Here is a 10,786-nt window from a genome sequence, read left to right on the forward strand (position 1 = left end):
TCTGTAATAGCACCCGAGATGTCACCAGATATATATTGGATTTTTCCCTGACTCTGATTGTCCGGAACCATGAGACGGTGGTTTTCTCGGCCCCTGGTGGTCTGAGGTCGTTCCCACTGCACAGATTCATGCGCCAGGGCCTCCTGCAGATAATTCAATTTGGTTTATTGCGCTATCTCTAATAGCATCCGAGATATCACCAGATATATATTGGATTTTCCCCTGACCCTGAGTGTCCGGCCCCATGAGACTGTGGTTTTCTCGGCCCCTGGTGGTCCGATGTCGTTCCCGCTGCACAGACTCATGCGCCAGGGCCTCCTACAGACAATGCACGTTGATTTATTGCGCTATCTGCAATAGCACCCGAGATATCACCAGATATAAATTGGATTTTCCCCTGACCCTGAATGACCGGCCCCATGAGACGGTGGTTTTCTCGGCCCCTGGTGGTCCGAGGTCGTTCCCGCTGCACAGATTCATGCGCCAGGGCCTCCTGCAGATAATTCACTTTGGTTTATTGCGCTATCTGTAATAGCACCCGAGATGTCACCAGATATATATTGGATTTTCCCCTGACCCTGAGTGTCCGGCCCCATGAGACTGTGGTTTTCTCGGCCCCTGGTGGTCCGATGTCGTTCCCGCTGCACAGACTCATGCGCCAGGGCCTCCTACAGACAATGCACGTTGATTTATTGCGCTATCTGCAATAGCACCCGTGATATCACCAGATATATATTGGATTTTTCCCTGACCCTGAATGACCGGCCCCATGAGACGGTGGTTTTCTCGGCCCCTGGTGGTCCGAGGTCGTTCCCGCTGCACAGATTCATGCGCCAGGGCCTCCTGCAGATAATTCACTTTGGTTTATTGCGCTATCTGTAATAGCACCCGAGATATCACCAGATATATATTGGATTTTCCCCAGACCCTGAGTGTCCGGCCCCATGAGACTGTGGTTTTCTCGGCCCCTGGTGGTCCGATGCCGTTCCCGCTGCACAGACTCATGCGCCAGGGCCTCCTACAGACAATGCACGTTGATTTATTGCGCAATCTGCAATAGCACCCGAGAAACCTCCATATATATGCTGGATTTATACCTGACTTTGGGTGACGGATACCGAAAATCTGTAATTTTCTCGGCCCCTGGTGGTCCGATGTCGTTCCTGCTGCACACATTCATGCGCAAGGGCCTCCTGCAGACAACTCACTTTGGTTTATTGCGCTATCTCTAATAGCACCCGAGATATCACCAGATATATATTGGATTTTCCCCTGACCCTGAGGGTCCGGCCCCATGAGACTGTGGTTTTCTCGGCCCCTGGTGGTCCGAGGTTGTTCCCGCTCCACAGATTCATGCGCCAGGGCCTCCTACAGACAATGCACTTTGATTTATTGCGCTATCTGTAATCTCACCCGAGATATCACCAGATATATATATTGGGTTTTTTCCTGACTCTGAGTGTCCGGCCCCATGAGACGGTGGTTTTCTCGGCCCCTGGTGGTCCGAGGTCGTTCCCGCTGCACAGATTCATGCGCCAGGGATACTGCAGATAATTCACTTTGGTTTATTGCGCTATCTCTAATAGCACCCGAGATATCACCAGATATATATTTGATTTTCCCCTGACCCTGAGTGTCCGGCCCCATGAGATGGTGGTTTTCTCGGCCCCTGGTGATCCGAGGTCGTTCCCGCTGCACAGATTCATGCGCCAGGGCCTCCTGCAGATAATTCACTTTGGTTTATTGCGCTATCTCTAATAGCACCCGGGATATCACCAGATATATATTGGATTTTTCCCTGACCCTGAGGGTCCGGCCCCATGAGACTGTGGTTTTCTCGGCCCCTGGTGGTCCGAGGTCGTTCCCGCTGCACAGATTCATGCGCCAGGGCCTCCTACAGACAATGCACTTTGAATTATTGCGCTATCTGTAATAGTACCCGAGATATCACCAGAAATATATTGGATTTTTCCCTGACCCTGAGTGTCCGGCCCCATGAGACTGTGGTTTTCTCGGCCCCTGGTGGTCCGAGGTCGTTCCCGCTGCACATATTCATGCGCCTGGGCCTCCTGCAGATAATTCACTTTGGTTTACTGGGCTCTCTCTAATAGCACCCAAGATATCACCATATATATATATTGGATTTTTCCCTGACCCTGAGTGTCCGGCCCCATGAGACTGTGGTTTTCTCGGCCCCTGGTGGTCCGATGTCGTTCCCGCTGCACAGACTCATGCGCCAGGGCCTCCTACAGACAATGCACGTTGATTTATTGCGCTATCTGCAATAGCACCCGAGAAACCTCCATATATATGCTGGATTTATACATGACTTAGGGTGACGGATACCGAAAATCTGTAATTTTCTCGGCCCCTGGTGGTCCGATGTCGTTCCTGCTGCACACATTCATGCGCAAGGGCCTCCTGCAGACAACTCACTTTGGTTTATTGCGCTATCTCTAATAGCACCCGAGATATCACCAGATATATATTGGATTTTTCCCTGACTCTGAGTGTCCGGAACCATGAGACGGTGGTTTTCTCGGCCCCTGGTGGTCCGATGTCGTTCCCGCTGCACAGACTCATGCGCCAGGGCCTCCTACAGACAATGCACGTTGATTTATTGCGCTATCTGCAATAGCACCCGTGATATCACCAGATATATATTGGATTTTTCCCTGACCCTGAATGACCGGCCCCATGAGACGGTGGTTTTCTCGGCCCCTGGTGGTCCGAGGTCGTTCCCGCTGCACAGATTCATGCGCCAGGGCCTCCTGCAGATAATTCACTTTGGTTTATTGCGCTATCTGTAATAGCACCCTAGATATCACCAGATATATATTGGATTTTCCCCAGACCCTGAGTGTCCGGCCCCATGAGACTGTGGTTTTCTCGGCCCCTGGTGGTCCGATGCCGTTCCCGCTGCACAGACTCATGCGCCACGGCCTCCTACAGACAATGCACGTTGATTTATTGCGCTATCTGCAATAGCACCCGAGATATCACCAGAAATATATTGGATTCTTCCCTGACCCTGAGTGTCCGGCCCCATGAGACGGAGGTTTTCTTGGCCCCTGGTGGTCCGAGGTCGTTCCCGCTGCACAGATGCATGCGCCAGGGCCTACTGCAGATAATTCACTTTGGTTTATTGCGCTATCTCTAATAGCACCCGCGAAAGCTCCATATATATGCTGGATTTTTACATGACTTTGGGTGACGGATACAGAAAATCTGTAATTTTCTCGGCCCCTGGTGGTCCGATGTCGTTCCTGCGGCACAGATTCATGCGCAAGGGCCTCCTACGGTCAATGCACTTTGATTTATTGCGCTATCTCTAATAGCACCCGGGACATCACCATATATATATTTGATTTTTCCCTGACCCTGAGTGTCCGGCCCCATGAGACGGTGGTTTTCTCGGCCCCTGGTGGTCCGAGGTCGTTCCCGCTGCACTGATTCATGTGCCAGGGGTACTGCAGATAATTCACTTTGGTTTATTGCGCTATCTCTAATAGCACCCGAGATATCACCAGATATATATTGGATTTTCCCCTGACCCTGAGTGTCCGGCCCCATGAGATGGTGGTTTTCTCGGCCCCTGGTGATCCGAGGTCGTTCCCGCTGCACAGATTCATGCGCCAGGGCCTCCTGCAGATAATTCACTTTGGTTTATTGCGCTATCTCTAATAGCACCCGAGATATCACCAGATATATATTGGATTTTCCCCGGACCCTGAGGGTCCGGCCCCATGAGACTGTGGTTTTCTCGGCCCCTGGTGGTCCGAGGTCGTTCCCGCTGCACAGATTCATGCGCCAGGGCCTCCTACAGACAATGCACTTTGAATTACTGCGCTATCTGTAATAGTACCCGAGATATCAGCAGAAATATATTGGATTTTTCCCTGACCCTGAGTGTCCGGCCCCATGAGACTGTGGTTTTCTCGGCCCCCGGTGGTCCGAGGTCGTTCCCGCTGCACATATTCATGCGCCTGGGCCTCCTGCAGATAATTCACTTTGGTTTATTGGGCTCTCTCTAATAGCACCCAAGATATCACCATATATATATATTGGATTTTTCCCTGACCCTGAGTGTCCGGCCCCATGAGACTGTGGTTTTCTCGGCCCCTGGTGGTCCGATGTCGTCCTTGCTGCCCAGATTCATGCGCCAGGGCCTCCTACAGACAATGCACTTTGATTTATTGCGCTATCTGTAATAGCACCCGAGAAACCTCCATATATATGCTGGATTTATACATGACTTTGGGTGACGGATACCGAAAATCTGTAATTTTCTCGGCCCCTGGTGGTCCGATGTCGTTCCTGCTGCACACATTCATGCGCAAGGGCCTCCTGCAGACAACTCACTTTGGTTTATTGCGCAATCTCTAATAGCACCCGAGATATCACCAGATATATATTGGATTTTTCCCTGACTCTGAGTGTCCGGAACCATGAGACGGTGGTTTTCTCGGCCCCTGGTGGTCCGAGGTCGTTCCCACTGCACAGATTCATGCGCCAGGGCCTCCTGCAGATAATTCACTTTGGTTTATTGCGCTATCTGTAATAGCACCCGAGATGTCACCAGATATATATTGGATTTTCCCCTGACCCTGAGTGTCCGGCCCCATGAGACTGTGGTTTTCTCGGCCCCTGGTGGTCCGATGCCGTTCCCGCTGCACAGACTCATGCGCCAGGGCCTCCTACAGACAATGCACGTTGATTTATTGCGCTATCTGCAATAGCACCCGAGAAACCTCCATATATATGCTGGATTTATACATGACTTAGGGTGACGTATACCGAAAATCTGTAATTTTCTCGGCCCCTGGTGGTCCGATGTCGTTCCTGCTGCACACATTCATGCGCAAGGGCCTCCTGCAAACAACTCACTTTGGTTTATTGCGCTATCTCTAATAGCACCCGAGATATCACCAGATATATATTGGATTTTTCCCTGACTCTGAGTGTCCGGAACCATGAGACGGTGGTTTTCTCGGCCCCTGGTGGTCCGAGGTCGTTCCCACGGCACAGATTCATGCGCCAGGGCCTCCTGCAGATAATTCACTTTGGTTTATTGCGCTATCTCTAATAGCACCCGAGATATCACCAGATATATATTGGATTTTCCCCTGACCCTGAGTGTCCGGCCCCATGAGACTGTGGTTTTCTCGGCCCCTGGTGGTCCGATATCGTTCCCGCTGCACAGACTCATGCGCCAGGGCCTCCTACAGACAATGCACGTTGATTTATTGCGCTATCTGCAATAGCACCCGAGATATCACCAGATATAAATTGGATTTTTCCCTGACCCTGAATGACCGGCCCCATGAGACGGTGGTTGTCTCGGCCCCTGGTGGTCCGAGGTCGTTCCCGCTGCACAGATGCATGCGCCAGGGCCGCCTGCAGATAATTCGCTTTGGTTTACTGCGCTATCTGTAATAGCACCCGAGATATCACCAGATATATATTAGATTTTCCCCTGACCCTCAGTGTCCGGCCCAATGAGACGGTGGTTTTCGCGGCCCCTGGTGGTCAGAGGTCCTTCCCGCTAGACAGATTCATGCGCCAGGGCCTCCTGCAGATAATTCACTTTGGTTTATTGCGCTATCTGCAACAGCACCCGTGATATCACCAGATATATATTGGATTTTTCCCTGACTCTGAGTGTCCGGAACCATGAGACGGTGGTTTTCTCGGCCCCTGGTGGTCCGAGGTCGTTCCCACGGCACAGATTCATGCGCCAGGGCCTCCTGCAGATAATTCACTTTGGTTTATTGCGCAATCTCTAATAGCACCCGAGATATCACCAGATATATATTGGATTTTTCCCTGACTCTGAGTGTCCGGAACCATGAGACGGTGGTTTTCTCGGCCCCTGGTGGTCCGAGGTCGTTCCCACTGCACAGATTCATGCGCCAGGGCCTCCTGCAGATAATTCACTTTGGTTTATTGCGCTATCTGTAATAGCACCCGAGATGTCACCAGATATATATTGGATTTTCCCCTGACCCTGAGTGTCCGGCCCCATGAGACTGTGGTTTTCTCGGCCCCTGGTGGTCCGATGCCGTTCCCGCTGCACAGACTCATGCGCCAGGGCCTCCTACAGACAATGCACGTTGATTTATTGCGCTATCTGCAATAGCACCCGAGAAACCTCCATATATATGCTGGATTTATACATGACTTAGGGTGACGTATACCGAAAATCTGTAATTTTCTCGGCCCCTGGTGGTCCGATGTCGTTCCTGCTGCACACATTCATGCGCAAGGGCCTCCTGCAAACAACTCACTTTGGTTTATTGCGCTATCTCTAATAGCACCCGAGATATCACCAGATATATATTGGATTTTTCCCTGACTCTGAGTGTCCGGAATCATGAGACGGTGGTTTTCTCGGCCCCTGGTGGTCCGAGGTCGTTCCCACGGCACAGATTCATGCGCCAGGGCCTCCTACAGACAATGCACGTTGATTTATTGCGCTATCTGCAATAGCACCCGAGATATCACCAGATATAAATTGGATTTTTCCCTGACCCTGAATGACCGGCCCCATGAGACGGTGGTTGTCTCGGCCCCTGGTGGTCCGAGGTCGTTCCCGCGGCACAGATGCATGCGCCAGGGCCGCCTGCAGATAATTCGCTTTGGTTTACTGCGCTATCTGTAATAGCACCCGAGATATCACCAGATATATATTAGATTTTCCCCTGACCCTCATTGTCCGGCCCAATGAGACGGTGGTTTTCTCGGCCCCTGGTGGTCCGATGCCGTTCCCGCTGCACAGACTCATGCGCCACGGCCTCCTACAGACAATGCACGTTGATTTATTGCGCTATCTGCAATAGCACCCGAGATATCACCAGAAATATATTGGATTCTTCCCTGACCCTGAGTGTCCGGCCCCATGAGACGGTGGTTTTCTCGGCCCCTGGTGGTCCGAGGTCGTTCCCGCTGCACTGATTCATGTGCCAGGGGTACTGCAGATAATTCACTTTGGTTTATTGCGCTATCTCTAATAGCACCCGAGATATCACCAGATATATATTGGATTTTCCCCTGACCCTGAGTGTCCGGCCCCATGAGATGGTGGTTTTCTCGGCCCCTGGTGATCCGAGGTCGTTCCCGCTGCACAGATTCATGCGCCAGGGCCTCCTGCAGATAATTCACTTTGGTTTATTGCGCTATCTCTAATAGCACCCGAGATATCACCAGATATATATTGGATTTTCCCCTGACCCTGAGGGTCCGGCCCCATGAGACTGTGGTTTTCTCGGCCCCTGGTGGTCCGAGGTCGTTCCCGCTGCACAGATTCATGCGCCAGGGCCTCCTACAGACAATGCACTTTGAATTACTGCGCTATCTGTAATAGTACCCAAGATATCACCAGAAATATATTGGATTTTTCCCTGACCCTGAGTGTCCGGCCCCATGGGACTGTGGTTTTCTCGGCCCCCGGTGGTCCGAGGTCGTTCCCGCTGCACATATTCATGCGCCTGGGCCTCCTGCAGATAATTCACTTTGGTTTATTGGGCTCTCTCTAATAGCACCCATGATGTCACCAGATATATATTGGATTTTCCCCTGACCCTGAGTGTCCGGCCCCATGAGACTGTGGTTTTCTCGGCCCCTGGTGGTCCGATGCCGTTCCCGCTGCACAGACTCATGCGCCAGGGCCTCATACAGACAATGCACGTTGATTAATTGCGCTATCTGCAATAGCACCCGAGAAACCTCCATATATATGCTGGATTTATACATGACTTAGGGTGACGTATACCGAAAATCTGTAATTTTCTCGGCCCCTGGTGGTCCGATGTCGTTCCTGCTACACACATTCATGCGCAAGGGCCTCCTGCAGACAACTCACTTTGGTTTATTGCGCTATCTCTAATAGCACCCGAGATATCACCAGATATATATTGGATTTTTCCCTGACTCTGAGTGTCCGGAACCATGAGACGGTGGTTTTCTCCGCCCCTGGTGGTCCGAGGTCGTTCCCGCTGCACAGATGCATGCGCCAGGGCCTCCTGCAGATAATTCACTTTGGTTTATTGCGCTATCTCTTATAGCACCCGAGATATCACCAGATATATATATTGGGTTTTTTCCTGACTCTGAGTGTCCGGCCCCATGAGACGGTGGTTTTCTCGGCCCCTGGTGGTCTGAGGTCGTTCCCGCTGCACAGATTCATGCGCCAGGGGTACTGCAGATAATTCACTTTGGTTTATTGCGCTATCTCTAATAGCACCCGAGATATCACCAGATATATATTGGATTTTCCCCTGACCTTGAGTGTCCGGCCCCATGAGATAGTGGTTTTCTCGGCCCCTGGTGATCCGAGGTCGTTCCCGCTGCACAGATTCATGCGCCAGGGCCTCCTGCAGATAATTCACTTTGGTTTATTGCGCTATCTCTAATAGCACCCGGGACATCACCATATATATATTTGATTTTTCCCTGACCCTGAGTGTCCGGCCCCATGAGACGGTGGTTTTCTCGGCCCCTGGTGGTACGAGGTCGTTCCCGCTGCACAAATGCATGCGCCAGGGCCTCCTGCAGATAATTCACTTTGGTTTATTGCGCTATCTCTAATAGCACCCGAGTTATCACCAGATATATATTGGATTTTCCCCTGACCCTGAGTGTCCGGCCCCTCGAGACTGTGGTTTTCTCGGCCCCTGGTAGTCCGAGGTCGTTCCCGCTGCACAGGTTCATGCGCCAGGGCCCCCTGCAGATAATTCACTTTGGTTTATTGCGCTATCTCTAATAGCACCCGAGATATCACCAGACATATATTGGATTTTCCCCTGACCGTGAGTGTCCGGCCCCATGAGACTGGTTTTCTCGGCCAATGGTGGTCCGAGGTCGTTCCCGCTGCCCAGATTCATGCGGCAGGGTCTCCTACAGACAATGCACTTTGATTTATTTCGCTATCTGTAATAGCACCCCAGATATCACCAGATGTACATTGGATTTTTCCCCGACCCTGAGTGTCCGGCCCAATGGGACGGTGGTTTTCTCGGCCCCTGGTGATCCGAGGTCGTTCCCGCAGCACAGATTCATGCGCCAGGGCCTCCTGCAGATAATTCACTTTGGTTTATTGCGCTATCTCTAATAGCACCCGAGATATCACCACATATATATTGGATTTTTCCCTGACCCTGAGGGTCCGGCCCCATGAGTCTGTGGTTTTCTCGGCCCCTGGTGGTCCGAGGTCATTCCCGCTGCACAGATTCATGCGCCTGGGCCTCCTGCAGATAATTCACTTTGATTTATTGCGCTATCTGTAATAGCACCCGAGATATCACCTGATATATATATTGGGTTTTTTCCTGACTCTGAGTGTCCGGCCCCATGAGACGGTGGTTTTCTCGGCCCCTGGTGGTCCGAGGTCGTTCCCGCTGCACAGATTAATGCGCCAGGGATACTATAGATAATTCACTTTGGTTTATTGCGCTATCTCTAATAGCACCCGAGATATCACCAGACATATATTGGATTTTCCCCTGACACTGAGTGTCCGGCCCAATGGGACGGTGGTTTTCTCGGCCCCTGGTGATCCGAGGTCGTTCCCGCAGCACAGATTCATGCGCCAGGGCCTCCTGCAGATAATTCACTTTGGTTTATTGCGCTATCTCTAATAGCACCCGAGATATCACCACATATATATTGGATTTTTCCCTGACCCTGAGGGTCCGGCCCCATGAGTCTGTGGTTTTCTCGGCCCCTGGTGGTCCGAGGTCGTTCCAGCTGCACAGATGCATGCGCCAGTGCCTCCTACAGACAATGCACTTTAACTTATTGCGCTATCTGTAACAGCACCCGAGATATCACCAGATATACAATGGATTTTTCCCTGGCCCTGAGTGTCCGGCCCCATGAGACGGTGGTTTTCTCGGCCCCTGGTGGTCCGAGGTCGTTCCCGCTGCACAGATTCATGCGCCAGGGCCTCCTACAGACAATGCACATTGGTTTATTGTGCTTTCTGTAATAGCACCTGAGATATCACCAGATATATATTGGATTTTTCCCTGACCCTGAGTGTCCGGCCCCATGAGAAGGTGGTTTTCTCGGCCCCTGGTGGTCCGAGGTCGTTCCCGCTGCACAGATTCGTGCGCCAGGGCCTCCTACAGACAATGTACTTTGATTTATTGCGCTATCTCTAAGAGCACCCGAGATATCATCAGATGTATATTGGATTTTTCCCTGACCCTGACAGTCCGTCCCCATGAGACGGTGATTTTCTCGGCCCCTGGTGGTCCGAGGTCGTTCCCGCTGCACAAAACCATGCGCCTGGGCTACCTGCAGACAATGCACTTTGATTTATTGCGCTATCTCTAATAGCACCCGAGATATCACCAGATATATGCTGGATTTTTCCCTGGCCCTGACAGTCCGGCCCCATGAGACGATGGTTTTCTCGGCCCCTGGTGGTCCGAGGTCGTTCCCGCTGCAAGCATTCATGCGCCAGGGCTTCCTGCAGACAATGCACTTTGATTTATCGCGCTATCTGTAATAGCACCTGAGATATCACCAGATATATATTGGATTTTTCCCTGACCCTGAGTGTCCGGCCCCATGAGACGGTGGTTTTCTCGGCCCCTGGTGGTCCGAGGTCGTTCCCGCTGCACAGATTCATGCGCCAGGGCCTCCTGCAGACAATTCACTTTGGTTTATTGCTCTATCTCTAATAGCACCCGACATATCACCAGATATATATTGGATTTTTCCCTGACCCAGACAGTACGGCCCCATGAGACGGTGGTTTTCTCGGCCCCTGGTGGTCCGAGGT

Source organism: Nomia melanderi, unplaced genomic scaffold (assembly GCF_051020985.1).
Source record: "Nomia melanderi isolate GNS246 unplaced genomic scaffold, iyNomMela1 scaffold0026, whole genome shotgun sequence".
Lineage (NCBI taxonomy): Eukaryota > Metazoa > Arthropoda > Insecta > Hymenoptera > Halictidae > Nomia > Nomia melanderi.